Source organism: Odocoileus virginianus, chromosome 23, assembly GCF_023699985.2.
Source record: "Odocoileus virginianus isolate 20LAN1187 ecotype Illinois chromosome 23, Ovbor_1.2, whole genome shotgun sequence".
Lineage (NCBI taxonomy): Eukaryota > Metazoa > Chordata > Mammalia > Artiodactyla > Cervidae > Odocoileus > Odocoileus virginianus.
Window position 1 is genome coordinate 45,935,933 of NC_069696.1, and position 16,981 is coordinate 45,952,913.

At 43.3% G+C, this 16,981-nt stretch overlaps 1 pseudogene; it reads right to left on the reverse strand.

Moving 5' to 3' along the window:
• The window catches only part of LOC110145311 (large ribosomal subunit protein uL6-like), a 48,955-nt pseudogene extending 47,273 nt beyond the window's left edge, over positions 1 to 1,682 (reverse strand).
• Positions 1,683 to 16,981: the final 15,299 nt, after the last annotated feature.

The window sequence follows — 16,981 nt, forward strand, 5'->3', positions numbered from 1 at the left end:
AATAAATATATATTTTTTAAAAACCTATAAAACTACAGATGCATGAGACAAGTGCTCAGGGCTGGTGCACTGGGAAGACCCAGAGGGATGGGATGGAGAGGGAGGCGGGAGGGGGGATCGGGAAGGGGAACACATGTAAATCCACGGCTGATTCATGTCAATGTATGGCAAAAACCACTACAATATTGTAAAGCAATTAGCCTCCAACTAATAAAATGGGAAAAAAATAAATAAATAAAAAAATTTAAAACCTATAAAACTGACAACTAAAATGTCAGTTTTACTTATGGATTAATTTTTTTCCATTTATTTTTATTAGTAGATTATTTTTTTAAATAATATTTTAAAAGAGATCTCAAAAGATATACTCATTTACTAGGTACTTGTCATTACAAAAAAAGAAAACAAGACTGCAGCAGAGATCATACACACAGAACAGGGACATGAGATAAAGGATCATTCCTTTCAGAGAACCGCTTCCAGAAATGTACTCGGATTTATGCAAATCTCTCTACTCAAATCTTTTCCAAATGCAATTAAGACATTATTTTGGATTTTATACAGTTGGATTTTAATACAGTTATTATTTTAAAGCAAGTTCTTTCCTGCTATCTCAGGAGTTGCTGACTTGTTCACATAAAATGAAGTGAATGAGTTAAAATCTTAGTAGTTATTCAGGTATGCATTCCAGGAGCCAAGACAGGAAAACAGACATGTCTGAGATAATATATGTGAAATTACCTTGCATATTGTGGAATCCTATAAAATGCTAGGTATTTTTGTATGAAATTACTACATGTTCTATGCATTTACTTTTTTTTGGCCATGCTGCGAGGCTTGTGGGATCTTAGTTCCCCCACCAGGTATTGGACCTCGGCCCTCTGCAGTAGAAGCATGGAGTCCTAACAACTGGACCACCAAGCATGTCCCTACGCTTTTTTCTAGGAGACAGATCCTCAGAATTTTAAGAGCTGGAAAGGATTTAAGGTTTATCCATTCACTTTCTTTTGCAAATGAGGAAATCAAGGCCCAGAAGTGCCATGGAACTTGTCTCAAATCACACAGTTCATTGATGGTAAAACAGAACTAGAACTCCTCTCAGCTCTGGTTCTCCTTCCACTTCCCCTCAAGTGATTTGTGGAGCCACAGTCTAAATAAGTACCTGTCAAATATAACAAGAGCTCTCTGTAATGATGGTTCTATACTGAGATCAACCTTAGAAGCTAAGTGTTATTTATCAGGATCTTCCGATTCAAGTATATGTTCCAGGGACCCAACTGACCTTGTGGATGTGAAGTGATGAAGGGACTATACTCTGCTTTGCAGGCAGGATCGGTGAGCTCACACGCATTCAGCATTCACCACCTAAGCGGGACATTTTTAATCGTATTCAAGATTTCTATGACTCATTTTTAGTCTACCTGTCCTTAAACATAAGGTTAAACTGTCCTGAATATGCTCCTCTTCCCCTTCCAGGTACTGGCAATCCTCCAGAAAGTTTTAATTCAACTGCTTGTTTTCATGGGAACAAAATATTTCACTTTCAACTCTTATGAGGGGATGAACGACGGAGGTTCTCATTAGGTTAAACCTGGCTCATCAATCTGCTGAGTGGGCGAGAGATCACCAGCTGCCCCCTGGCCCCACGGCCTGCTGGCTGTGTGCCCTGTACGCCTCTCCATGCCCGTCTTCATCTGGTTGTTGCGATAACTGAATGGGTTAGCACATGTAAAGCACTCAGCACAGTGCCCGGCTCAGAATGGGCATTCACAAATACCACTACTTTTCATAAAAAGTCTCAGACGCTACATATCACTTCAGCAAACAACCTCATATGCGCACATTTGCTCATATTCCCAGCCCTGACAATAAGGCCTAACATCTAGAAGATGGTGAGTAGGTGTTAAGTGAGTAGATACAACCCAACTTACAAGATTACCTTAGGAGCTGTGTGTGTGTGTGTGTTAGTTGCTCACTCGTTTCCAACTCTTTGCGACCCCGATGGACTATAGCCCACTAGGCTCCTCTGTCCTTGGAATTCTCCAGGCAAGAGAATACTGGAGTTGGTTGCCATTCCCTTCCCCAGGGTATCTTCCCAATCCAGGGATTGAACCCAGGTCTCCCACATTACAGGCAGATTCCTTACCATCTGAGCCACCAGGGAAGCCCACCTTAGGCGTTACCCTCGCTTTCAAAAAACTACACTATTTGGAACTACAATATCCCATATGGAATGCTGGAAAAACCACTCCTTTTCCCTCATGACAAGGCCAGTTTTACCTGTCTGAGCTGTCTCATTTGTAAGATTCCAAAGAGTCAGAAGCAAGAGAACTAGATAAAAGAGGTTTCCAAGGGGGGAAAGTGATTCTTCAATTAAGCAAAGGTGGGGGAGAAAATTAGACAGGAGAGAAAACCTTGACTCACTTTATTCAAACATTTACTGAGCACCAACTATGTGCCATGCACTATCCCAAACAGGAAATTTAACTCTGAACCAGATAGTCTTGCCCCGAGAACTCAGTCTAGTAGAATATAGTACACAATACACTATATGTCCTACAACAGAAATGCGAAGGGGCCTGGGTGTTCACAAAAGGCAATACTAACTCTATTTGGGGAATCACAAAACTGTCACTTGGACTTGGTCTTGATGCGTAAGGAGAGTTTGCCCAAAAAAGAGAAGAACGAAGCATATTCCAGGCAGAATAAATCAAACATTCAAGAATAAAAGAAGTGAGGGTGTCAAGGTCAAGGAACAGAAAAAACAAAACAAAAAAACCCCAGAAAAACAAAACTCTGTCAAATGCAAGACAGGAGGGCTTTAAAAGAGTCCTAAACCTGTCAAAAGTTCTTAGCTCTTAAAAAAAAAAAAATTCACCTGGAGTTTCAGCATTGACCTTATCCAGTATGACTGATCATTAATTAATCAGTGCCCAGGCAAAAAGAAAAGGACTTCCCTGGTGGTCAAGTCGTTAAGAATCTGCCTTTCAACGCAGGGGATGTGGGTTCGATCCCTGGTCAGGGAAACTAAGAGAGCCCTTGTGCTGCGACTAACGAAAGCCCACGCAGCAGCAACAGAGACCCAGAGCAGCCAAAGAAAGAAAAGATCTCACATGCAAATTCCTTTAAAATCTACCACCTCCCCTTCCCATACTTCTCTGCTCACACCCAGAGCCAGAGAAGTGGACTGGGTTTTGTTTTGTTGTCGTTTAATACAAGTAACACTACTTAGCAAGCCTGCCCCAACGGCTGTCCCCTAAAACAAGCTGCCAGACACACACCTGCTCAGGCTTCCCTCCTGCTTGCCCCTACCTTCAGCTGCCTCTTAGCTTAAACCCTGTGCTTGACTGAAGGCCCAGTCCCAGTTCACTTTCCCTCACATTCTGCTTTGACCTGGATTTCCCTCTCTCCCAGCCAGATCAGCCTAGCCAAATCCTGAGAATTACCAGTCCAGCAGATAAAACCATACCCTGGAAGATACCACAGAGCCCTGCTTGCGGCAGATGGGTACAAGGAAACAAACCATGCTTCCTGCTCTCCCAACACCAGGACTGTTTAGCCCAGTATTATATTTCCGACAAGCTTGCCTCAGGGGCTGCTTATTGAGTTTCAATAAGTAGGAGAGGTGCTTATTGAGTTTCAGTTCCTTCTACCCCCACTTTCTTCCTTGATCTCACTGCATACATAAAGGAAAAAAAAAAAATCTAGCCTCTTGCTCAATTAGGTAAGATTATTTCTGTAAACCTAAAACAAACATGATGAATAAACGTGATGACCAATAGTGCTGTGCCCACCTCAAAACAGATCTTTGTGATAAAGCACTCAATGGATCAATTATTAACTGGATATGCGGGGCGGGGCGGGGTTGGGGGTGAAGCCTTCAATATGCTTACAGTGGATACACCTCTTCAGGGTGCTGGACACACTCGAAAAAGTAGTCGAATAAGGGCAGCACAATTTGAGAAGAAATGCAAAGAAATAGACGAAAGCAATAGAATGGGAAAGACTAGAGATCTCTTCAAGAAAATTAGAGATACCAAGGGAACATTTCATGCAAAGATGGGCTCAATAAAGGACAGAAATGGTATGGACCTAAGAGAAGCAGAAGATATTAAGAAGAGGTGGCAAGAATACACAGAAGAACTGTACAAAAAAGATCTTCATGACCCAGATGATCACAATGGTGTGATCACTCAACTAGAGCCAGACATCCTGGAATGTGAAGTCAAGTGGGCTTTAGGAAGCATCACTACGAAAAAGCTAGTGGAGGTGATGGAATTCCAACTGAGCTATTTCAAATCCTAAAAGATGATGCTGTGAAAGTGCTACAGTCAATATGCCAGCAAATTTGGAAAACTCAGCAGTGGCCACAGGACTGGAAAAGATCTGTTTTCATTCCAATCCCAGAGAAAGGAAATGCCAAAGAATGCTCAAACTACTGCACAATTGCACTCATCTCACACCCTAGTAAAATAATGCTCAAAATTCTCCAAGCCAGGCTTCAGCACTATGTGAACCGTGAACTTCCAGATGTTCAAGCTGGATTTAGAAAAGGCAGAGGAACCAGAGATCAAATTGCCAACATCTGCTGGATCATCAAAAAAACAAGAGAGTTCCAGAAAAACATCTAGTTCTGCTTTATTGACTATGCCAAAGCCTTTGACTGTGTGGATCACAATAAACTGTGGAAAATTCTTCAAGAGATGGGAATACCAGACCACCTGACCTGCCTCCTGAGAAATCTGTATGCAGGTCAGGAAGCAACAGTTAGAACTGGACATGGAACAACAGACTGGTTCCAAATAGGAAAAGGAGTATGTCAAGGCTGTATATTGTCACCCTGCTTATTCAACTTCTATGCAGAGTACACCATGAGAAACGCTGGGCTGGAGGAAACACAAGCTGGAATCAAGATTGCCAGGAGAGATATCAATAACCTCAGATATGCAGATGACACCACCCTTATGGCAGAAAGTGAAGAAGAATGAAAGAGCCTCATGATGAAAGTGAAAGAGAGTGAAAAAGTTTGCTTAAGGCTCAACATTCAGAAAACTAAGATCATGGCATCTGGTCCCATCACTTCATGGCAAATAGATGGGGAGACAGTGCAAACAGTGGCAGACTTTGGTTTTTTTTGGACTCCAAAATCACCACAGATAGTGACTGCAGCCATGAAATTAAAAGACACTTCCTCCTTGGAAGGAAAGTTATGACCAACCTAGACAGCATATTAAAAAGCAGAGACATTACTCTGCCAACAAAGGTCCGTCTAGTCAAGGCTATGGTTTTCCAGTAGTCATGTATGGATGTGAGAGTTGGACTATAAAGAAAGCTGAGCGTCAAAGAATTGACGCTTTTGAACTGTGGTGGGGGAGAAGACTCTTGAGAGTCCCTTGGACTGCAAGGAGGTCCAGCCAGTCCATCCTAAAGGGTATCAGTCCTGAGTGTTCATTGGAAGGACTGATGCTGAAGCTGAAACTCCAATACTTTGGCCACCTGATGTGAAGAACTGACTCATGTGAAAAGACCCTGATGCTGGGAAACATTGAAGGCAGGAAGAGAAGGGGACGACAGAGGATGAGATGGTTGGATGGCATCACAGACTCAATGGACATGAATTTGGGTGGACTCCGGGAGTTAGTGATGGACAGGGAGGCCTAGTGTGCTGCAGTCCATGGGGTTACAAGCAGTCAGACATGACTGAGCAACTGAACTGAACTGAAAACAGCTTAAAATACCACTAAATAAGTGAACAATAATTTTGAGGTAGTCATAAATAAGGTATAACATAACGATCTTAAGAAAACATATCCAAAACTTGGAAATAAATGAAGGGATGACCATGTTCTTTCAATGTCATCCTGAGGCATTGTTTAAAAAACCCACTCAAGGCTCATTTAACAGTCTAAGAGAATGTACCTGTACAATTTACTATTTATTAGAGTCTAAGAATAGATGTTTCATATTAACTTGTACATTTCTGTCCAATAATACCAAAGGTTACAGTTTTATTGACCAGTTTATTGACCTGTAGAACATTAATCAGTTTTGTTATCATTAGCAAAATCCATTCAGCAATTCTTTGATTATGTAGGTCTCTATTCCTTGAATTCTCCTTTAAATCAGCTTTGCTACCTTATTGATTCCTTCATTAATTGATGCATTCAATATATTTTTATATGGGTTCATATTATCTGTGTTTTTAACTTTTTGAAGATCATATTTTGATAACAGTCATTACACTGCTCAGTCATTTCTCTGCATTGTATTCTATCTAAGAAAAATTACTTTCTGCCCTGGCCATGCCTTTTCATATATTCAAAAGACACATTTTTCTTTCAATGTGTGCCAACTTGACATTATTTTACACAATCACAGGCCATAATTACCTGCAGTCATACAACCATAACTTGTTTGGCACTTATTTAACTGTTTTTGTTTTGTTTTGTTTAACTCAGTTATTGCTGACATTTACAAACTGGGAGTCACAAAAATAATAAATATGGATTTCTAGTTTCGAGAAGTCAGAAGTTCTGGCAACACTATTCTCATCTTGGCACCCAATGGAAGGGTATCTGACATTGGGTAGACACTGCCCCCTTTAGAGCAATCTCCCCTCAATCTGCTGCAGTCCCCACCACTCCCTATTGGTTACCACCTGCCTGCTTCATTCATTTGTGTTACTTGCTGTCCCTATAGATATTTGGGTCTTAAACCTCTCAACCTGGCCTTTTAATTCTTCTCATAATAAGTTATTTCTCCATCTATACCACTTCCCACCACCTGCTGAGTTCAGTTTTTCATCTAGCGGACACTTGACATCTGAAGTGCACTGGTCTGCATGTATGTATATACAGCTTACACACACATGGGTGCACACACACACGGGCACACATACACTGAACTATAGCAAAAAATAATTTTTACATATTGATCAACAGTTGGTAGCACACCCATGTGAAAGTTTCAACACACTTGAAAGCTGAAACCCACTGAACTATCACTTGATCCAATAGGTAACAAAGAGCTCATTTCTAAAAACAAAGGGTGATTTTGATGGTGATTTATAGCTGTACACATGTGGTCTAGTTTCTCCAAGCTACAGAACTGAAAACCAAGATATAAGGCACATCCATGAAATACTCAGAGATGTTCTATGAAGGTTGACAAGGTGGGGACATACAGATTAAGGTCTTCTGTCAAGAACTTAATCCACGACTTCCCTGGTGGTACAGTGGTTTAGAATCCACCTGTCAATGTAGGGGACACGGGTTCAATTCCTGGTCTGGGAACATGTCACATGTCTCAAACCCACTAAGCCCCTGCGCCACAATTACTGAGCCCGTTCTCTAGAGCCCAGGAGCCACAACTACTGAAGCCTGTGCACCCAGACCTGTGCTCTACATCAAGAGAAGCCCCACACCGCAACCAGGAGCAGCCCCTGCTCTCCACAACTAGAGAAAGGCCCCGTGCAGCAACAAAGACCCAGTGCCCGAAAAATACAAAAGAGCTTCAGCCAACTCTAAGTCCAAAATTCACATTTTAAAAACGACTCAACAATTTAAAAGCTTTCAATACTCAGTACACATGAGTACAAAGAAGTGAATATTCAAGTGTGAAGATCCAAATAATGGGCAAAGGTTTTATTCAAATTATCTGGCTGAGACTTTTCAGGTGGTCCAGTGGTTAAGACTCTGTGCTTCCTATTAGGGGGCACAGGTTCAACCTCCGGTCCAGGAACTAGAACTACACAGGCTTCAAGGCACGGACGAAAAATAAACAAATTTTTAAAAATTATCTGGCTAATGTAGGTGAAAAACAAGTTTTCTGTTCAATTATCTAGTAAATCAGGCAACATTAGCTTCTAATTGCAGATTCCTAGCATGTCAGCCAAGATGATCGTTGGCTCACAGCTTTCAGTTTCCTCTTCCTCCTTCTGACTCACTCTATCAGCCTCAGTGATTTGCAGAGGCTGCCTTCACCCACATCTAGCCCCACTGCTGAGGACAAGAACCTATTTCAGGAAAAGATGGTCTGACTCTGGCCCAGACACCTCACTGCTGCATTCTCAGGCCTTGGTTCTAACAGAATCAAGCCTCCAAAAGTGACGATTCCTGGCCTGATACCCTGAGACTGATTTAGTAGGCCCAGGGTGGAGACCAGGAAAAGGCGCTTTTAATCTCCACATCCCTTATGTGTATTAATTCTCTTGCAGGTGGTTGTAGGATAACACTTGGAGAAACACTGCCTCACGTAACTAATTCTTACACACTTAATTCCCTCGCAGGTGGTCTTAGGACCACAGAAACTCTTGTCTCCATGCCTCTCTGAAGAAGCTGGTCAGCATGAGTAATACCGGCTTATGAAAAATTCCTCACTTAAAAAAAAAATTTCCCCTGGGCTTCCCTGGTGGCCATGTGGTAAAGAACCTGCCTGCCAACGCAGGAGACACGGTTTTGATCCCCGATCCTGGAAGATGCCAAATGCCGAAGAGCAAATAAACCCGTGTGCCACAGCTCGAGAGACTGTGCTCCAGGGCCCACAAGCTGCAACTACTGAAGTCTGCAGCACCCGAGAGCCCACTCTCTGCAACAAGAGGAGCCACGGCAACGAGGAGCCTGCGCATCCCAACCAGAGTAACCGCTGCTCACCACAACTAAAGAAAAGTCCACCAACACAGCCCCTCACTCCCACCCCACCAAAAAATAAAAATAAAAACATTAAATAAATACATCCTTTTAAAAATTGCCCTTTGCCATATGGACACATTTACTGACTCCCAGCTATCTTTAAGGTGCAATGCCAAGGACTGCAGGAAGTGCAATAATGAACAAAATATGTTTCAGATCCTCAAATATCCAGCAGGAAAAAGAAATGTTTACAAGTTAACTAAAATAGAATCAACTATGTGTCATGGCAGAAATACAGATTAAAATGCAAGCTCCCAAAAGTTAAGTCTTTCCACCATTTTTCTCAAGTGTCTTGTACCCATCCACTTTTATGATTACACATGATGACATAGCATTTTTCTGCATTACTCCTCTGCACTAGACCGCAGGTTCAAGGGCTGAGATCATGCCTTATTTACTCTGCTTTCCCGAGTGCCTGATAAGAAATAGATGTCTGCCTGAAGAGTCATCCAACCCAGACATTCTTCATCATTACAACTTGGGCAACTCACGACTGTGAGATGCTTCACTTTAGATTCTGGCTGCTCATTTAAGAAATCAGTTTCTTGAAACCTAGCCATATAATTTTATAGTGGGAGGGAACTTCAAGAACATATGATCTAACATTTCACTAAATTTGCAGATCACTGGTGAGGCTCAAGAAAGGTAACTTCAAAAAAGAGAGAAAGGTAACTTCTAGAATGATTATAGCTGATACATGGGAGAACATTTTTAAAGTTCAACAGGATGCATATATGTATGTGTATAGAAAAATGTGGGCTTCCCTGATAGCTCTTCCCTGATAGAAAAATGTGTAGAACAAAGCAGTGCTTCCATAGATTAATGCTTAAAAAATGCTAAACTTGTTTTGAAAAATAAATGCAAAGGTGAAATTTTTATGCTATTAGAAATAAACAAAGGGAATTCTCTGGCGGTCCAGTGGTTAGGACTCCATGCTTCCACTGCTGACAGTCTCGCTTTAATCTCTGGTGGCAGAACTAAGATCCCTCAAGCCTTAAGGTGGGGCAAAAAAAAAAAAAGAAATCAGCAAAGTGGTTGCCCTTGGTGTGGTGGCATGAGAGTAAGAGGCATGAGGGGGTTTCTGAGGTACTGGAAAGCTTGTTTCTTTAGCTGGGTGCTGGCTGGATAGGGTCGATCAGTTTGCAAAAATAATTGCACTTTTCTGTACGTACGGTATACTTCAATTAAAAAGCATTTCAGAAGGTGACATAATTAAAGAAAAACAGATCATAGTACATGAATATGGGGAAAAATTCTGAAACTGGTACACGGAAAGCAAATTTGGGACACACGGACTCAAACTCCTTCATTGTGTGGATGAGAAGAAACTCCAATGGTCACCTAAACCTAACTAACACTACCCCTAACCCTAACCTGTGTGGCCTTGAGCAGCTACTGCCACCACTCCACCTTCTCTCACTCTTCCTTCCCCCAATTCAAGTCTTTAGCACCTCCAGACTGGTCTTATCAGCAGCTCCCAGAGCAAGAACAGTCTTTCTCTGTGAGATATCCCCGCCAAATCCTTACTCTTAAGGGAGTTGCCGTCCCCACTTGGCTGTTTCTACCAGTCCTCGTAGACCTTCACCACATGCTGCCCTAACTAAAAGTGAAGTCTCTGAAAGAGGCAGACCCTACAGCATTTAACAACTCCACCGGCTGGGCAGGTTACAATTCACACAACATTGTAAATCAACGACATCTTGGTTTAAAAAAAAATTTTTTTTTTTTAAAAATCAGGCAAGTTACTTTTGTGGGTCTCACTTTTTACACTTGTGAAAATCAGAGGTGAGAGGTGGAGTACAATGGTGAAGACCTGGGCTTTGGAACCAAATTGCCTCAGCCATGTTCTACCACTCATCAGTTGTGGAACTTTGGGCGGGTTTTGTAACCTCTGGGTACCTCAGTTTCTGTATCTGTAAAACGAGGGGCGGGGGGATGTATCGCTGGTAAAATGACCCAAGATTGTCCATGTCAAGTGTTTGAAACAGTGCTTAGCAACTGTTAGCCATTATGGCCATTACCTGCAAAGTTGAGGAAATACCAGTACCTTTCTCACCTCAAAGAGTAAGTGAAAGGATAAAGCGGGGTGATGCACCAGAAACGTGCCGAAGACTCAAGGGAGTGGGGGCAAGGGGTACGATCTGTCTGATAAGATCGGGGATAGATGTCAAGAGGGTGTGGGGGCCCGAGGGTACATGCGCCTCACACAAGACCTACCCAATCAGAATCTCCAGTTAAAACTGGTGTAAAATTCCCTCTGGCGCTTTGAGTCTGTCACTCTCAACCCAGGGTCCTGGATTCCTGAGTAAGTAAGTGTTCGTCGCTCAATCAAGCCCAACTCTTTGTGACCCCATGGACTGCAGCCCACCAGCTCCTCTGTCCATGAGATTTTCCAGGAAAGGACACTGCAGTGGGTTGCCATTTCCTTCTCCAGGGGATCTTCCCTACCCAGGGATCGAACCCCGGGCTCCTGCACTGCAGGTATATTCCTCACCGACTGAGCTACAAGGGAAGCCCTGAGAGGGGAGGGTAATTACCGGGGGTAGTAAGTTCCCCTCCTTCTTTGGGAACGCGGTGCTTGTAACAAGGGTGCACCTTCCACACCCCGCGAGCCAAAAAGAAAAAAAAAAGGCCAGTAATTCTCCATAAGTGGACTCTGAACACTCTTCGCAGGCCCGGTCTGCCGGCACCTGCCTCCGACCCCCTTGAAAGCTACAAGCCGGGCGGCCCCCCGCCAGCTGCCACCTCCGAGTCTTTCGGTGACCGGGTGTGTGTAGGGGGCTGGGGGTCGGGGGGTGGCCTTTCACCGCTGCGGGGCGTCGCCGGCGCCCGCAGCCGGGCAGGCCTCGCCCGTTCTGGATTCTCCAGCTTGGCGCCCGTCGGGCCCGCGACGACTGCCAAAGGCAACCCGGTCGAGGAGCCTGGAGCACGGGGCCCCAACCACAGAGGGCCAGCGCCGGCCGTCTGGAGGGTCCCGGGGCCGCGCCTCCGCCCTCGGTCGTACCTGCCATGCGACCGCCCGGGTCACTCTTGCCCTTGGCCTTCCGCTTGGCCGCCCGCGCCTCCTTGCTCTTGGCGCAGCCCATGGCGCGCGGGGCCCTGTGGGAACTCGAGGCCGAGCGACGCCGAGCGGGGGGCGCGCGCCCCCTGCCGGCCGCCGCCGGAGGGACCTCTTTCAGTGTTTAACATTAAAATAACGCTCGCCGAGGATGATTAGGAAAATGCAAAGCGGAAAGAAGATGAAAAAGCATCATCCAAAATCTTCCCTTACAAACTACTTTTGCTGCATTTATTACTTCTTCTGAAGACCTTGATAGTCCCTTGGACTGCAAGGAGATCCAACCAGTTCATCCTAAAGGAAATCAGTCCTGAATATTCGTTGGGAGGACTGATGCTGAAGCCGAAACTCCAATACTTTGGCCACCTGATGCGAAGAACTGACTCATTTGAAAAGACCCTGATGCTTGCAAAGATTGAAGGCTGGAGGAGAAGGGGACAACAGAGGATGAGATGGTTGGATGGTATCACTGACTCAAATGGACATGAGTTTGAGTAAAATCCGGGAGTTGGTGATGGACAGGGAGGCCTGGCGTGCTGCAGTCCATGGGGTCGCAAAGAATCGGACAAGACTGAGCGACTGAACTGAACTGATTACTTCTTTTCAGCTTTCCCCTCCCACACATACACAATGCATAGTTTTGCATCCAGCTTTTCACTTAATATTAGCATTTTCCCTCTTACTACGCTGTCCACCTGATAAATCCCTGGCTTCCATCGACACTTAAGAGTTTGCCAAAGAATGAGTCTTATACTGCCATTGTATTTTACACAGAAGCCTGTTCAGACCACCCTCACCCCTTACCTTATTCTTTTGTTTGTGTAGCCTGACAGCCTTATAACTTGCCCTATTTTCTCCGTCTCAGGCTATCTCCTCTCTCCTCCTAAAATGTACTGTTGTTGTTGCATAGTCCCTTGGTCTTGTTCTCTCTTTGCGACCCTGCTGTAGCCAGCCAGGCTCCTCTGTCCATGGGTTTCTCCAGCCAAAATTACTGGAGTAGGTTGTCATTCCCATCTTCCCAACCCAGGGATCAAACCCATGTCTCCTGCATTAACAGGCAAAGTCTTTACCACTCTGCCACTAAGGAAGCCCTAAAATGTATAACCCAGCAGAATAACTTCTTAGCATGTTTTCTTCCCCTTTGTTATACCCTAACAGTCCAGAACAGTGCCCAGGACATTACAGAAATTCAATATCAAGAGGTGTAAGAGAGGAAACATATCTTTAATAATCAGCAGCATAATAGTGCTTCCAGTAAAGCTAAAGTACTAGGCCTCCTCGGTTCTCTTCATTAGACATTTATTTTCTTGCTTATTTTAAAATATGAATAATGTTGCCATGAATATCTTTGTGTTTACAGCCTTAAGGCTCTCCTTACACATGGCCAAATTGCTTTCCCAGAAAAGCAGTCCTTGTTTGTACTCCCAGGAGTAATGAATGAAAGTTTCATACTCCCTGAGAGTGGTTTTTTAAACGCCAAACCCACATTGTACCACATCAAGTTGGGGGCGGGGAGAGGGGGCTCACTGTTCTCAGTGTATGCTTTATTTTCCTTTCTTCTGGTTGATTACCATCTGTGAAGCATCCAGCCCATATCTGACTCTGTTCTAGAGTTACAGGGTGTCTAATACAAGTTTCCTGCTCTTGAGGAACTTCCATCCCAGCTAGATTCAGGGAACTTGTCTGGTCACCAGATGTGTGACAAAGCTGCAGGCTCTTGTTTTTTACCTGGGTTTGTGGGCAAGCTTGTTACCTGCTTTTCTGGGAAGCAACCCAGAATTAAAATGCTCTTGGAAAACACTGGGTATTAAAAATAGGCACTGCCCCAAGCCAAAGTGAATCCTAATTAACCTCATGTTTGCAGTCCATCACAATAGTAACTAAATACAACTAAGCCCGCAACCTTCTAAAGGCAAAGGAAAGCTCCCTCCCTCTGTGAACCAAGTTTATTTCCTTTGTTCAGATGGAGTGATTGTTTCAGAGATTTTTTAAAAAAATTATGCTTGTTCAACTTATGCTAAAACTATTTTGTCAGCAAAATTCCAATTGTGGTTGTCTTTCTCTTTCTGTATTTAAACCACACATTTAACTAAAATGAGTTGTTCAGTCACTCAGTTTTGTCCAACTCTTTGTGACCCCGTGGACTGCAGCACGCCAGGCTTCCCTGTCCTTCACTATCTTCTGAAGTTTGCTCAAACTCCCGTCCACTGAGTCAGTGATGCCATCTCACCATCTCATTCTGTCACCCTCTTCTCCTTCTGCTCTCAATCTTTCCCAGAACCAGCGTCTTTTCCATGGCTTTCCCATTAAAAAAATAAATAAATGAAAGCTAGCAGAAGTAGCTGACAGTCTTATGCTTGAGTCATCCTATCATATATCAACAATTTCTTGGGCATCCAGCTTAGTCTTTTTCACACAGTACCTCAATGTTATCTGCATGAGAGCCTCACATGGTAGGGACTATTATTCTTCCTATTCTATAGATGAGAACCCTAATGCCAATCTAGTTCTCCTAGCTCCCAGGCCTCTGCTCTTACCCACTCATCTCTCTAATCATTGTGATAGTGCAATCCACTCAGCCCTATGCATGAAAAGGACTCTTCCCTGGGAAATATTTTGAGCTTGTCCTCACCACTCCGCATGCAGAACTTCCCTGACTAGGGATGAAAATGGTTCCCCCTGCAGGGAAAGTGCGGAGTCCTCACCTCTGGACCACCAGCAAAGTCCTTCCTTCATTTTTAAGCTTTCCATGAATAAAACTCTTCAGAGTAACATGAATCAGCATTTCATCAAAGTGAAGCTAATGTTTTAAAATCTTTAATTTTATCCCAATGGTTATTGACAATTTTTATTCATATTCCAGGTGGCGTTTATATATTTTAATGAAATGTCATGCTCATTAGTGAGTGAAAGTTGCTCAGTCGTGTCTGACTCTTTGCAGCACCATGGACTGTAGCCTGCCAGGCTCCTAGATCCATGGAATTCTCCAGGCAAGAATAGTGAAGTGGGATGCCATTCCCTTCTCCAGGGGATCTTCTCGACCCAGGGATTGAACCTGGGTCTCCTGCATTGCAGGATTCTTTACCAGCTGAGCTACCAGGGAAGCCCATTCTTATTATGATGACTTATAAAATATCCCCTCAGTTTTCTTATGCACCAAAATGTTCCTCTATTTATAGTAATGGACAAACTCACGGTTCCTAAAAAGTGAATTAATCATCATAGATATATTTATTTCAGCCTGCCTGAGTCAGTGTTGCTATGTATAAAAGGCTGCATTGGCACATGTTGCAAAAACTGCAAGCCTATCTCAAGAAATTCTCCCAGTGGAGCTGGTAGCAGAGGGAGCTTTGGGCAAATGAGTTAGCATCTGGCCCCTGCCTGTTTTGTTTTATAGCTTTCTTCCAGTTTTATTGAGATATAGCTGATGTACAGAACTGTATAAGTTCAAGATGTATGGCCTAATAATTTATATACATAGATCATGAGATGATCACAATATGTTTAGTGAACATCTGTCGTCTCATACAGAACCAAAATTCAAGTAAAATTTTCCTTGTGATGAGAACTCAGAATTTACTAATCTCTTAAAAACTTTCATATAAAACACCCAGCAGTGTTAATTATATTTATGTTATACATCTCATTCCTGGGCTTTCCTGGTGGCTCAGATGGTAAAGAATCCGCCTGCAATGCAGGAGACCAGAGTTCAATCCCTGGGTCGAGAAGATTCCCCTGGAGAAGGGAATGGCAACCCACTCCAGTATTCTTGCCTGGAGAATCTCATGGACAGAGGAGCCTGGTGGGGTACAGTTCATGGGGTCACAAAGAGTCGGCCACAACTGATTGATCAAGCTCACACACACACACACACACATTACATCTCTAGTACTTATTTATCTTATAACTGGAAGTCTGGAAGTTTGTACTTTTTGATTGTCTTCATCAATTCCCCTCTCTGTCAACCCCCCACCCCTCTGTCTCTGGTAAATACAAATCTGACAAATTTGATCTTTTTCTTCCCCCAGTCACTCCACATATCATGTGGGATCTTAGTTCTCTGACCAGGGATCACACCCACACCCCCTGCACTGGAAATATGGAGTCTTAAACATTGGAACACCAGGGAAGTACCCTGATCTCTTTTTCAATGAGTTTGTTTGGTTTTGAAGTATAATTGATCTACAGCATTCTGTTAGTTCCTGTTACACAATCTGTTACACATGTGTGTGCATGATAAGTCGCTTCAGTTGTGTCTGACTCTTTTGCGACCCCATAGACTGTAGCCTGCCAGGCTCCTCTGTCCATGGGATTCTCCAGGCAAGAATACTGGAGTGGGTTTCCATACCCTCCTCCAGGGGATCTTCCTGACCCAGGAATTGAACCTGCAACTCCTGTGACTCCTGCCTTGCAGGCAGATTCTTTACTGCTAAGCCACCGGGGAAGCCCATAGTTATTCAATATTTCTATACATTTCAAAATGATCACCAAGATGAGTCTGATTATGTTATGTTACCACTCAGAGATATTACATTATTATTGACTATATTCTCCACACTGTACATTTCATATATGTGACTCATTTATTTTGCAACTAAAAGTTTGTGCCTCAGTCTCCCTCACCTATTTTCCTTCTCCCTCCCTCTGGCAATTACCTGTTTGTTCCCCACCTCTGTGATGCTGTTTCTACTTTGTTGTTTGCACACTTGTTATTTTTTAGATTATATATTTAAGTTAAATCATACAGCATTTGTCTTTTCCTGTCTGACTTAAGCTCACTTAGCATACTATCCTCTAGGTTGATCACAAATAATAAGATTTCATTCCTTTTTATGGCTGAGTAATATTCTTCTTTGGGCTTCTGTGATGGCTCAGTGATAAAAGATTTTATCTGCCATTGCAGGAGACGCAGGTTTGATACCTGGGTCGGGAAGATCTCTGGAGAAGGAAATGGCAACCCACTCCAGCATTCTTGCCTGGGAAATCCCATGGACAGAAGAGTCTAGAGGGCTTCATAGTACATGGGGTTGCAAAAGAGTCAGACACAGCTTAGTGACTGAACAACAGCAACAATATTCTTCTTTATCTATTCACCTATCAATGGACATTTAAGTCACTTCCATATCTCGGCTATTGTAAAGAATGCTGCAATAACATAGGAATGCATATATCTTTTCTAATTAGTGTTTTCTTTGGATAAAATCCAGGAGTGAAATTGCTGGAACTTATGGTA